This window comes from Schistocerca serialis, chromosome 1 (assembly GCF_023864345.2).
Source record: "Schistocerca serialis cubense isolate TAMUIC-IGC-003099 chromosome 1, iqSchSeri2.2, whole genome shotgun sequence".
In the NCBI taxonomy this organism is placed as follows: domain Eukaryota; kingdom Metazoa; phylum Arthropoda; class Insecta; order Orthoptera; family Acrididae; genus Schistocerca; species Schistocerca serialis.
In genome coordinates, this window is record NC_064638.1 from 697,308,285 (window position 1) to 697,323,405 (window position 15,121).

Genomic DNA, 15,121 nt, shown 5'->3' on the forward strand with positions numbered 1-15,121 from the left:
ACTCAACTGACTAAATACCAGCACTCTCAGTGTCACTACTTTATGATTGTAAATAACATCAGCAACCTGACATTAAAAACGTTGTGGCGTCGATAGGTCACATCAACCACGTAAATCATGATCTTTGAACTCTAACTGCTCTGACAAGCTGTCATGTTAATGTTTCAGTCAGTCTTTGTACCTTGTACAGTGTACACATGTATCTTTCTTTGTGCTGAAATATATGTATGTATACATGTTTATGGGAACAGTTTGTTTCATATACAGTTGTCCGTATTCCCGTTTCCCATATTGGTGACCCCGAAGTTTCTACGTCTTCCGCAACTTCTGCGCAGGCTGTGTGGAATCAACGGGTTTTACGTTCAACGCCATGGCTGCCTCATCCAATGTTTTACACGAGGATTTGGAGGCTCCGCTACTACTACCAGGTCACTCCAGTCCCTTGTCAACGGTTGTTTTGCCGCTAACAGACAGTGATTCATGATCTCCAACAAAGTTAACCTCTAACTTTACAGCTCTACAATGGCTGAGTGGTATGCCGTTACCTCAAACAATGGACTCAGGTTTTGTGTCACCGGACTGTGCACACCAACATGTGAAAGGTGAAGTGGACGATTTCCAGAATTGTGTAATGATCGATCGCTCTTGTAGTGTTCAAAGGGACCCAAATTCGCACACATGCTTTGATCTCCTACGCACCGCAACGTTGGTTACTGTAGTGCTGTGTGCAACGCCGCCATTTATGCAAAATGCACACACAGTCAACTGCTATCAAGCTATCCCTGTTTTGCCTTCCTCACAATTTAATAATGGACGTTTTTATACATAAAGTTCACCAGGCTCAACCACCAGATCTGTTGCCCAGTTTCTCGACCACGTGTGTTTGAGCACACCCAATGGCTCTTCGCCATCCAGGAACATTGTACCATGACAATGTGACTGCCAGCAGGTTTCACCAGTGATGTATAGTCCTACCACACAGGGTGCATTTCCGATGTGCACAGAAAACTCTCGCTGTTGCCACACCAAGTACCAAACCACCCCCTCCCCCCTCCTACCCCACTCCCATTCACTCATGGGGAGGGGGGGGGGAGGGGGGCGATTCCAACCATACAGCCGCTCGCTCCTTCTGCAGTACTGTCTGTGCGTGCCACGCCAACCTTCTGCGTCATTTCTGAGGTGAAAAATTTAAGTACTGTGCCTTTAACCTCCGGTCCAGTTTACGGGCCTACCTCACGTGCCGCTCATCCATACGTTCCCACAGTACCGACCATGCCTGTCGTGTCATGCTTCTGTAACTCATCAGAGACATTGCAACGAGCCGTTGTTCAGGTCGTGTTTGCTAGTAACAAACCCATGCCAGTAGTGCCGGGTTACAGGACAGCCTATCCTACTACGGGACAGCAGGCCATCCAAGATACGACAAAGCCACCCTTCCCCCCCCCCCCCCCCCCCCTCCCTGCCCCCCAGAGCCGTCTGGCTGTATGCTGAAGCTACCTCCTTTATACGAGCACAACCCCATTTCATATTTCGTGCTTGTGGAGCACCTTTTCGAGTTACATCAGGTGACCGACGACAACTCTAAATTTCTATGTCTCAACACACACCTCCATCACCACTCAGATTTAATTTGTGACCTCCTTTCGCCACAGCCGCTGCCAAAATATGAGTTCGCCAAGAAGACAATATTGGACCGACTTGCCTGCTTGCCACAGGAATTAATAATCAAGATCCTGTATGAGGAACACCTGTCACAACTCTGACGCTGCCTTCGGGTACTTGTGAGTGAACGCATAATTCCACATGTTACTCTGTGGGTCTGCCAAGTTACCTACTGACCTGCAGATACACCTTCTACCGCACTCCTTCGAGTCTATCGGCTCTCTCCTTTGCATCACAGATCAGCTGTATGTTCTACTGTGACAAAAACAACCAGCACACCTCTCACCGCTGGTTGGCACTACGCCGCCTGTTTACCGGCCGTCTGCTGGCAGAGACAGGGCTCTTTCCACTACCATGCTATCTACACCACCAGGCAGTACTTCTTCGCTGTCTCCTCTTTCCGAGCTCTCACGAATCGCACACGCACCATACATCCCGGTTTACATTCCGGAACAGATCAACAAGGACAAACCTCCTCTGCTGTCTGCCACATTCAGCTCATGCATACTGTTGGTACCACAAGATTTTCGAGGATGAGGCCAAGAAGTGCAGATTACCTTTCCAGCACCCAAACGCCGACCACAGCATCTAAAAGATGCCGAGTCCTGTGGGGGACTTCACAGGTGTCCTCAAACATTGCACTCCATCCACTCATCCTCCTGGCTGAGTGGTCGTTTATACGTGACTGACATTTTGTCGTGGCTTCTTTTCCTCGGCAACACAGGTGCTGATGTGCCCATCATACCGACATCATTGGCTCCTCCCGTTTTTTCACCGATGAAGTCGCTTCTAGGAGCTGTCAATGAATCAACGTTAAAAACTGTCAGCTCTGCTAAAGGTATGGTGAATTTATCTTCTTCTCTTTATTTCCCGTGGACTTTTTACATCGCCGATGTTGGCGAAGCAATTCTTGGTATGGATTTCTTGTCCCATTACAAACTCTCCCCGAACATAGTTCAAGGTTCAGTGCTACACCACCCTTCTGATACTCAAATACTGTGCTCAGGCACTTAGGCTTGTCGTTCTGTTTCCATTGTGACATGCGATTTGGTTCGTGAGTGTTCCACTCTTGTGGACAAAATTGTGACCTGTGTCACTAATCTACTGTCAGAATATGACACAGTGGCACAACTCCATTGACAAAACAATGAGTTGAAACAATGCATGGCTCACACTTTTGACGAGCTAACTGCGGCTCTTACCTCGCTGCTGCAACTGCAGACCACTGTTCCTTCACCTGATTGACCTTCATCAACAGACACCAGCACAGACACTCATCAGGTTAGTTCAAAAGCATTCATTGCATGTGACGATTCACGTTCAGTGATCTCTGCAACCGCCACACGCTCGTTACATGCAGTGCCATGTGTTCCAAACAGTGCTTTGCGTGCATGATGCGAACACGGTCACCGCGCAGGCAGCTGCCCCGCGTGTTGATAATCATTCTCCCTCTCTTGCGCACCAACCACGTGATTTGTCAGCCATTGCCGTTTCCCATGCAACGCCAATGTCTCTCTTGCCCATGCTGGTTACTCAAGACAAAGCTAACAACAGACAGTCGCTGTATGTTCTGATCCGCTTTCGAATGCGCGGTGATTACAGACGCTTAAATGCTCGTACCATCATGGACAATTACCCAGTGCCTATCATAAACGATTTCACCCCTATGTTATCGGGTGTGATTGACTGTAAACGTGCCTATCACCAGATTCCCGTAGCACTGGAAGGCATTCCAAAGACTGCTATCACCACGCCACTCTGTTTGTTCCAATACAACTTCATGCCATTTGGTTTAAAGAAAGTGACACAAATGTGGCAATGTTTCATTGTCTCAATCTTATGACAGTTCGAGTTTCTTTTGCATACCTGGATGACATCCTCATTTTCAGTAAGTCGACTGAGGACCACGAAGATCATTTATCCCAGGTCCTCCAGACCTTGAACTCCAATGGTGTCTTCTGTGACATTTTTGGGTTGCACCATCTCCGCAGACTGAACACTGCCTCCCAAATACCACATGCAGGCTATCACATCATTGCCATCCCTGGCTATGTACAAGGAACTCTGACATTTCCTGGGGACTATAAATTACTACCACCGACATCTACCTTCTGCCGCCGCCGTGCATGCCCTGCTGGCAGATTCGTTGTCTGGCAAACAGACTTCGGTCCTTAAGCCGGTCCGTTGAACTGAACCTATGCTAGAGGCCTTCAGGGCTCTAAAGACAGAGTTAGTTCACGCTGTCGTACTTGCCCACCTCGATCCGTCTACCGAGTTGTTCATCACTATGGACGCCAGGGACATTGCAGTTGGGGCAATATTACAGCAACGCAAAGGCAACATGGTTTCACCCCTTCATTTCTTCTCTAAAAAACTGTCTAAAGCACAGAAGAAATATTCTGCATTTGATAGATAACTTCTGGTGGTCTACGAAGCCATCAAACACTTTCGCCCTGACATTGAGGGCCGTTCTTTCTTCATCCTTATTGATCACAAACCACTGGAGGACGCCTTCTGCAACCTCCCCGAGGACCCACCCCCTCGGCATTTCCACCACTTTGACCTGGCCTCTCAATTTACCATGGACATACGCTATGTCAAAGGCACAGAAAACATTCCTGCTGATTTCTTTTCATGGATCAATACTGTCTCACGCGTCGTCGATTTATCTGACCTCGCCGCTCTCCAGGCCTCTGACGAGGAATCTCAAGTTCTCCTCATGGATCCTCAGACATCACTTGTTTACCAAACCAAAGTTCCACAGCATTTCGGACAAAGTGTGGTGCGACTCTTCTACCAGCAATCTGCGGCCATTGTTCCCTTCCACGTTGCGCCGACAAGTCTTCGATGCCTTGCATAACCTCGCCCACCCTGGCGTCCGCCACCACATGCCTCGTCACCAAGTGTTTTGTTTGGAAAAATGTTAAGCAGGACTGTCAAAGCTGGGCACGCAGGTGCATCATTTTCTGCCAATGCAACAAAATCAGATGCCACACCTCCCCCCTCCCCCACCGGCAAGGTTGACATTTCGCAAAGCTGTTTTTATCATGTGCATATGACCTTATTGGATATATCCTCTCCACAATCAACCACTTGTCTCGTTGGGTGGAAGCTGTTCCTTTACCCAACATCGCAGCAGAAACCATTGCCAAGGGATTCGTCTCATCATGGATCGCTAGGTTCGGTTGCCAATCCACCATCACCAACGACCGGGGTGCCAATACACAATCACCAACAACCAGGGTCGACAGTTCGAGTCTGCACTTTTCGCGATTCTATGTAACTTTTGCGGTATTAAAAAAATTCATACAACAGCCTACCACCCACAAAGCAATGGTTTAGTGGAACAATGGCACCTCACCCTTAAAACAGCACTCAGATGCCATGACTCTGGTCTGAGACGCTTCTTTGGGTGTTACTCGGTCTCTGTTCGAGCTTTAAACCTGACTTACAGGGAATCATCTCCGAATTCGTTTTCAGCAAGAACCCAGTTCTACCTGGGGAACTTACTGTGCCTCAAGCACCTGAGGATTTCCCCACCACTGCAGACTTTATTAGTAGAATGTGCACCCACTTTAGACACGCATGGCTACATCCGCCTGTCAGTCATTCCCCGCCGGACACTTATATGCCAAGCACACTCAACACATGCTCCCACATTATGCTCAGGGACAATCCGTTAGACAACCCCTGCAACCCCCATACCTCAGCTCCTTTGAAGTACTCTGGAGGGGCGAGGCAACATTCGACATTATGGTTAAAGATTGCCCGCAGACCATTTCGCTACATAGGCTCAAGGCTGCTTTCATGGACTCCAACACCCCATTCAGAAGTTTCCATTGCCAAGCCTGATAACGAGTTAGCTCATCCCATGGTAGTGTCTTCTCCTTCTGATGATTCTTCAGCGCAGTTTGTGGGTTTCCCAAGCAAGTCGTCATCAACTCCATGCGTAGGTTTTGATGACGTTTCGTATACTGGAGAGACTTGCTCCCCAACTTTCAACTCGCACTGCAATGTACCACCTAACCTCATCGGCGACATGTCGATTGTCGCTTTCGACAACTGTGTACTTGTGCTCCATAGAGACACTGCAGACTCGACACTCAATGAGGAACTAGATGTCAAGATACTCGTAGTGCATAGCCTGTCCCTCCCCCGAGAGTGTGATTCATCAAGAGTTTATGCGTTCATCTCCTCTGACGGCTTGATCTGCATTAGGGGCAGGCACGCTTGCACACCGCACCCCTCCCCACAATTCTTCTCCTGGGCCGGCCGGCGTATTGTCCGTCCCCGCTGGCTCTCTCATTATGATGTGGACCTGCAGCCTGTCACTGTGCCTTTGCACGCCGCCCTGACTGAGATGGAGCTTCCAGTCGTGCACCTGCCGCTTCGCACTACTCACTCCAATGCTGTCGCCCACACGACCTCCCCTCAGGCTTCACCAGCTGTATTCTGTACTGTGGAAGGGGGGTTTCTATGTGGCATTTATAGGCCACATCGACCACGTAAAGCATGATCTTTGAACTCTAACTGCTCTCTGCTCTGACGGGCTGCCATGTTAATGTTCCAGTCAGCGTTTGTACCTTGTACAGTGTACACATGTATCTTTCTTTGTTCTGAGTGTGCTCCCTGCCGCCGTTGAATAAGCAGCTGCCAGCAGCAAGTCGTATACTCCTAGCTCACTTATTTGTTACATAGTTTAATTCTTAATTTCTTTGCGTGTTTTTGGGTACTTGCTTTGTTTAATTCCTAAATTTCGGGCGTATTATAGTATTTGAGAGTTGTAGCATCGTGTTTTTGTACCTGAATAGTGTGAATTCATGTAGTCGTTTGTCTTCTGTTTTTGTTTTGAACGGCCAGTGTCGGTTGGTCACAGCCAGTGTGCTCCCTGCTGCCGTTGGATAAGCAGCTGCCAGCAGCAAGTCGTATACTCCTAGCTCACTTATTTGTTACATAGTTTCGTATAGGAGGTGTAATTTCGAGTTTTAGTTACTGTAATTGTAAATTCAGGCAGATTGTAGCACAGTCGTTAGGCATTTGTACAGGTTAGTTCATACATTCTTTGCGTGTTTCCCTTGCGTTATCTAGGCACGTACTCGTGTTTCAGTAACTGATGTTCAACATCAATTAGAATGGACAGGGACTGTGATTGCTGTGTTTGGATGAGGGCTGAGTTGGCATCCCTTCGCTCACAGCTGCAGGCGGTGCTGACTTCGGTCGCGCAGCTTGAGGCTGTTGCCAATGGGCACCACTGTGGGGAGCCGGACTTGGGTATCACGGGGATGTCAACCTCGACCCATCTGTCCCCAGATCGGTCTGCCGCTGTGGCTGCCCCGGTTGCTGTCCGCAGTGGGGCTGAGCCCTCGCCTGTGGTTGATTGGGAGGTTGTTCCAAGGCGTGGCAGGCAGCAAAAGATGTCCCTGGAGGCTGATCAGAAAGCCTCCCTGGTGCGTCTGACAAACAGGTTTCAGGTACTGTCTCTGGCTGAGCCAGATGCAGCTGCCTGCCCTGTTTCAGAGGATGATTCTCAGCCTTCAAGGTCCGGGCAATCGCAGAGGGTGGGCTTATTGGTAGTTGGGAGCTCCAATGTTACGCGCATAATGGGGCCCCTGAGGGATATGGCGGCTAAGGAGGGGAAGAAATCCAGTGTGCACTCCATGTGCATTCCGGGTGGAGTCATTCCTGATGTGGAAAAGGTCCTTCCAGATGCCATGAAGAGCACAGGGTGTAGCCAGCTGCAGGTGGTGGTTCATGTCGACACTAATGACGTGTGTCGCTTTGGATCTGAGGAAATTCTCTCTGGATTCCAGCGGCTATCTGATTTGGTGAAGGCTGCCAGTCTTGCTTACGAGATGAAGGCAGAGCTCACCATCTGCAGCATCGTTGACAGAACTGACTGTGGACCTTTGGTGCAGAGCTGGGTGGAGGGTCTGAATCAGAGGCTCAGACAGTTTTGCGACGGTGTTGGCTGCAGATTCCTTGACTTGCGGCATAGGGTGGTGGGGTTTAGGGTTCCACTGAATGGGTCAGGAGTTCACTACACTCAGCTGGCGGCTACACGGGCTGGTTAGAAGGCCTTGGGAAAGTACGGGGTTGGCTGCAATCTCAAAGGGTGCACAGCAAATACAGGACGTGCTTGGACCAAGGAACAGTCGGAATTGTAGTTGTAAATTGTTGTAGTTGTGCTGGGAAAGTCTGTGAGCTTCAAGTGCTAATAGAAAGCACAGAAGCTGAAATCGTTATAGGTACAGAAAGCTGGCTAAAGCCTGAAATAAGTTCTGCAGAAATTTTTGCAAAGTCTCAGACAGTGTTCAGGAAAGATAGATTAGGCAGAATTGGTGGTGGAGTGTTTGTGTCTGTCAGTAGTGGTTTATCTTGTAGTGAAGTCGAAGTAGATACTCCGTGCGAATTGGTATGGGTGGAGGTTATACTTAACAGCCGAACTAAGTTAATAATTGGCTCCTTCTACCGACCCCCAGACTCCGATGATATAGTTGCTGAACAGTTCAGAGAAAATTTGAGTCTCGTAACAAATAAATACCCCACTCATATGGTTATAGTTGGTGGGGACTTCAACCTTCCCTCGATATGTTGGCAAAAATACTTGTTCAAAACCGGTGGTAGGCAGAAAACATCTTCCGAGATTCTCCTAAATGCTTTCTCCGAAAATTATTTTGAGCAGTTAGTCCACGAACCCACGCAAATTGTAAATGGTTGTGAAAACACACTTGACCTCTTAGCCACTAACAATCCAGAGCTAATAGAGAGCATCATGACTGATACAGGGATTAGTGATCACAAGGTCGTTGTAGCTAGGCTCAGTACCATTTCTTCCAAATCCACCAGAATCAAACGCAAAATAATTTTATTTAAAAAAGCAGATAAAGTGTCACTAGTAGCCTTCCTAAGAGACAGTCTCCATTCCTTCCGAACTGACTATGCAAATGTAGACGAGATGTGGCTCAAATTCAAAAACATAGTAGCAACAGCAATTGAGAGATTCATACCTCATAAATTGGTAAGAGATGGAACTGATTCCCCATGGTACACAAAACAGGTCTGAACTCTGTTGCAGAGGCAACGGAAAAAGCATGCGAAGTTCAGAAGAACACGAAATCCCGAAGATTGGCTAAAATTTACAGATGCGCAAAATTTGGCACAGACTTCAATGCAAGATGCCTTTAATAGGTTCCACAATGAAACATTGTCTCGAAATTTGGTAGAAAATCCGAAGAAATTCTGGTCGTATGTAAAGTACACAAGCGGCAAGACGCAGTCAATACCTTCGCTGCGCAGTGCCGATGGTACTGTTACCGACGACTATACCGCTAAAGCGGAGCTATTGAATGCAGTTTTCCGAAATTCCTTCACCAGGGAAGACGAATGGAATATTCCAGAATTTGACACGAACAGCTGCTAGCATGAGTTTCTTAGAAGTAGATACCTTAGGGGTTGCGAAGCAACTCAAATCACTTGATATGGGCAAGTCTTCAGGTCCAGATTGTATACCGATTAGGTTCCTTTCAGATTACACTGATACAATAGCTCCCTACTTAGCAATCATATACAACTGCTCGCTCACCGATAGATCTGTACCTACAGATTGGAAAATTGCGCAGGTCGCACCAGTGTTTAAGAAGGGTAGTAGGAGTAATCCATCGAACTACAGACCTATATCATTGACGTCGGTTTGCAGTAGGGTTTTGGAGCATATACTGTATTCAAACATTATGCATCACCTCGAAGGGAACGATCTATTGATACGTAATTAGCATGGTTTCAGAAAACATCGTTCTTGTGCAACTCAGCTAGCTCTTTATTCGCACGAAGTAATGGCCGCTATCGACAGGGGATCTCAAGTTGATTCTGTATTTCAAGATTTCCGGAAAGCTTTTGACACCGTTCCTCACAAGCGACTTCTAATCAAGCTGTGGGCCTATGGGGTATCATCTCAGTTGTGTGACTGCATTCATGATTTCCTGTCAGGAAGGTCGCAGTTCATAGTAATAGACGGCAAATCATCGAGTAAAAGTGAAGTGATACCAGGTGTTCCCCAGGGAAACGTCCTGGGACCTCTGCTGTTCCTGATCTATATAAATGACCTGGGTGACAATCTGAGCAGTTCTCTTAGGTTGTTCGCAGATGATGCTGTAATTTACCGTCTAGTAAGGTCATCCGAAGACCAGTATCAATTGCAAAGCGATGTAGAAAAGATTGCTGTATGGTGTGGCAGGTGGCAGTTGACACTAAATAACGAAAAGTGTGAGGTGATCCACATGAGTTCCAAAAGATATCTGTTGGAATTCGATTACTCAATAAATAGTACAATTCTCAAGGCTGTCAATTCAACTAAGTACCTGGGTGTAAAAATTACAAACAACTTCAGTTGGAAAGACCACATAGATAATATTGTGGGGAAGGTGAGCCAAAGGTTGCGTTTCATTGGCAGGACACTTAGAAGCTGCAACAAGTCCACTAAAGAGACAGCTTACACCACACTCGTTCGTCCTCTGTTAGAATATTGCTGCGCGGTGTGGGATCCTTACAAGGTGGGATTGACGGAGGACATTGAAAGGGTGCAAAAAAGGGCAGCTCATTTTGTATTATCACTTAATAGGGGAGAGAGTGTGGCAGATATGATACGCGAGTTGGGATGGAAGTCATTAAAGCAAAGACGTTTTTTGTCGCAGCGAGATCTATTTACGAAATTTCGGTCACCAACTTTCTCTTCCGACTGCGAAAATATTTTATTGAGCCCAACCTACATAGGTAGGAATGATCATAAAAATAAAATAAGAGAAATCAGAGCTCGAACAGAAAGGTTTAGGTGTTTGTTTTTCCCGCGCACTGTTCGGGAGTGGAATGGTAGCGAGATAGTATGATTGTGGTTCGATGAACCCTCTGCCGAGCACTTAAATGTGAATTGCAGAGTAATCATGTAGATGTAGATGTATATATAGATATTTATGGGACCAGTTTGTTGTGTATACAGTTATCCATATTCCTGTTCCCATAACATGTTCCATATGTAACAGCAGTTTGTGTGACTGGATCAGTGAATCTCTCCATATGTTTAAGATTCCCAACATCTACAAATTAAATTGTACATGACTTGTGTGGAAAGTTTCATAATTATAACAAGTAACATCAAATGATACCATCTTTCATATGTAGAATTTTGCTGTATAACATTATGGATTGCGTAAATATTTTATTCCTGTCTTCTCCAAACCTACTCTGGTATTGCTTCATCCCACTTTGTACTTTTAATAGTTTGTGCACAGCTGAACATATAAGACAGACAGATATGTAGTTATTAGTAGAAAGAGTTTCATAAGAGACACACACAGATCACTATGGGGACATATGACAGAAACATGAAATGTGGAAGTAAATGTCACGTGGTTGGGGCCTCTGTGTTTTTTGCCATGCATGATACACAGTAGAGAGCATAACCCCTGAGTCAGTTTATTAATGACAGTTGTACATTCGTGTGATTTTGGTTTTAGCTGTGTAACCTTTCTCAGTCCATAAATTTTCTCTGATTTTGGATATTCTAATCTGTGAGCACCTGGCTGAGGGTTTTCCAGTATCTCACATGGCCCAATGATGTTAACTTCATAAAATTTCTTAATCTCCCTGTTAATTGCTTTAGATTTCTTGAACTTTTTGGCAGAACGAGATCACAGATTCCAAACTGTGTCATCTTCTCTTTACTATCATGCCTCTGTTTTTTCCTACTATAATGCTGTTCCATGGTTTTCATATGTCCTCCCTCTCATCAGCAGTAATGCTTTTATATACTGGATATTCAATTAATTCATCGATCAGACTAGCAGGTTTCATATTATAAAGTATTTCATATGGTAGAGAAACAGTGGTTGAGTGCTGTAAGCTGTTTAGTACATCTTCAAAGCAACTAATGTATTCTATCCTGCTTGAATGATCTTTACTACAGTAAGTTCTACATAAGTCTCTCTGTTGAATTACATGACAGAGAATAAACTGAGATTAGCACATGTTTTGTGTTTCTCTCAACACAAAAATTTTCCCATGTTTTTGAAGTGAACTGTCTCCCATTATCCGAAAGATATGATTTAGGAACACTTGCATTTATAAAGTAGTATTAAGTGATCTTTAATATGATTTTCTTACTTGTCACTTTCTTCAAAGGAAACAATTTTGTAAATTTAGAGAATAAATCCACTCCAACAAATGTATATCTGTGCACCCCCTCCCTCTCCTTTTGCTTTTGTTAGTTGCCTGAATATGGAAGTGAAACATGGACGATAAATAGTTTGGACAAGAAGAGAATAGAAGCTTTTGAAATGTGGTGCTACAGAAGAATGCTGAAGATTAGATGGGTAGATCACATAACTAATGAGGAGGTTTTGAATAGAATTGGGGAGAAGAGGAGTTTGTGGCAAAACTTGACAAGAAGAAGGGGCCGGTTGGTAGGACATGTTCTGAGGCATGAAGGGATCACAAATTTAGCATTGGAGGGTAGCGTGGAGGGTAAAAATCGTAGAGGGAGACCAAGAAATGAATACACTAAGCAGATTCAGAAGGATGTAGATTGCAGTAAGTTCTGGGAGATGAAGAAGCTTGCACAGGATAGAGTAGCATGGAGAGCTGCATCAAACCAGTCTCAGTACTGAAGACAACAACAACAACAACAACAACAACAGTTGCCTGAATAGGTCAGTTCCTGTAAGTCTATCTGCTTTTTAGGAGTAACATTCTGTAAGTATCCCTTACATGTTTCACAGCTGACTTTTACATGTTGGCATCTTTCACAGCCAGCTAAACACTTCCTTACTCCTTGGCAATGTTGTATAAATACACATTTTCATGAATATATTGAATACATTTTAATGACCCACAATATCAGTATTTTCTCGTGTATATATTACAAGAGTGTCAACATGCTGCTCTAGTCAACAAATTTACCAGCTGTCACTATCTGGACTATGTCTTCTAAACAAAATTAAAATTCTGTTATATATCTGGTAATACTGTTGAACTTCCTCACACTCCTCCTATTGTCCTTCACACCTTTTTCCATTGTTGCAGAAAGACTTCCCACCTTGTAACTCTACTGTGATATATCTTTCGTGTCTGGACATAACATAGAGATATGTGATCACAATAAACAAATATTGTGTGAGCAAGTAAATAATTTCTGAGTTTCATACACCCCTATACAATATCCAGAAGTTCCTTCTCAGCAACCATGTAATTCTTTTCAAGTTTTTGATATGTTCTTCTTGCAAAGACTATTCAATGTTGTTCTCTTTTCCCCATCAACTGTCTTTTCTTGGAACAGGTGTATTCCTAATCCAGAATCACTACCGTATGATGTCAAAGAAATGAGTAATGAAAGATCAGACCTGTGTACTATTTTGCTTTTAGAAAGTTGTTCCTTTATCTAATCAAAAGCTACATGGCAGTCCTCCTTCCATTCTCATTTGGTATTTTTCTGTAAAAGGCAGTTTAAACATGGTGCATTGAAGGTCTATGTTTTTACGTACCGCATTTTCTATAAAAATTAGCTAAGAGACCTTAATTCTTTCTTTGACCATGGTTTTGGAAATTTTGCTGTGGCTAAGATTTTATCACTATCAGGCAAAATTCCCTCTTCAGTAATTCTGTGGCCAAAACAATTTAGTCGTCTCACAGCAAATCACAACTTTTCTAGTTTTAATGTCATTCCCCATTCTCTTAACTGCTATTAGGGTTGCAGGACAAGATGGCCTTCCTGGGTTTTCCCAGCTACCAAAATATCATCCACATAAATTAGTGGCTGTCAAACTATTTTGCTTTAGAGCGAATATTGCCATTTTAGGGCAACATATGGTGAGGGGAGGGTTTGGCAGTGAGGGGTGGGGGTTTAAAGGGGTCTCTCAAAGAGAAATTCAAGTTTCGCTAGATGTGGGTTTTGGTAGAAGCTTACTACTTAAACATGACCACTGACATAAATGGTCAATTCCGCCAAAAGTTTATTTCCTAAAACAAAATCTAATTGCTTGAATAAATACTGCCACAGAGACATTTAGGCCTGATAGCACTACACTGTATTGAGAATATCTCTCATTATACAACAATGGAGTGTTTTTTTCTGGAATCAAGATCTAGTGCAATTTGATGGTATCCAGAAGTCAAACCTAAGCTAGACATATACATACTGTTTTCAAACAATGGAAAATCCATGGGGCTCTTTCACAATCTTACAATACCTCCCTGTAGCACCTTTGATTTTATTTCCAGTTGCTGCAAATTGAAAAACATTTTCCCCTCCCTTTATCCTATCCCTTAACTCTCCAGAGATTCTACTTACAGCACTTCCAGTGTCAACCATGCAATTCCCTTTCCAATTACTTGTTTGCATGCATATGTATTGACTTCCTTGCACATGCCTTTCATCTTTATTTTCTGCTTTATCTAACAAATCACTTTCTACTTTTTTAAATTCTATATGCTCCCCTTCTTCTGTTAATTCTTCTTCTGCCAACAGTTGCAAAGCCCTGAAAGGCACATTACAGTCTATCAATTCATTATTTGTTTCAGAATTGTCTTCAGTGATGAGTCCTCCTTCAAACTGAGCTCCAGTACCAACAAAGATATGTGTGAAGATGTCCCGGACACTGATGGGACGCCAACCTTTCACCACCATATGGCCCAACAGGGAGGAGTGATGGTCTGGGGTGCCTGCTCCTTTTCATTCCATGAACCCTTTGGTTGTTATCTGTAGCATGCTAACGGTACAGTGGTAGGTCAGTGATGCTCCAGTTTGTTGCCTTACATGGCAAGCCATCCTAGGTTTACATTTCAGCAAGATAATGCTTGTCCATGCACAGTGAGAGTTTATACTTCATGCTTGCCAAACCATACCTTGGCCACCAGATTATCTTATCCCTTCTCTGTTGAGAACATTTGGAGCATTAGGGGCAGTGCTGTTCAAACAGCTTGGGATTTTGACATCTAATGTGCCAGTTGGACAGATTTTGGCACAGTATGCCTCAAATGGACATCCAACAACTATCAGTCAGTGCCAAGCCTACTAACTACTTGCTTAAGGGCTGGAGGTGGACCAACACTTTATTAACTTGCTCAATTTGTGAAGCTCTTTCTCTTGAATAAATCATCCAATTTTTTGGAAACTGTAATCATTAGTTTGTTTGTACATGTACATCATGTCTGCTGATTTCCATCTCATTCAGATAATTCCTTCCTGGTGCACAAGAAGGTGCTGAAAATGAAGTGGATTGATAACTGAAGAAGTCCCTGCAGAGTTGGTATGAAAAGAAATATGTCCAAAACACTGACTAGAAAAAGAAGCAGAGTGATAGGACACGTGTAAAGATGTGGGTGATTAACTGCCATGTTACTAGGGTGGGGTAAAGGATGTACTGACACTTTTAACTGGGTTACAGCATCACCCATATAAGAGTTTTAATAG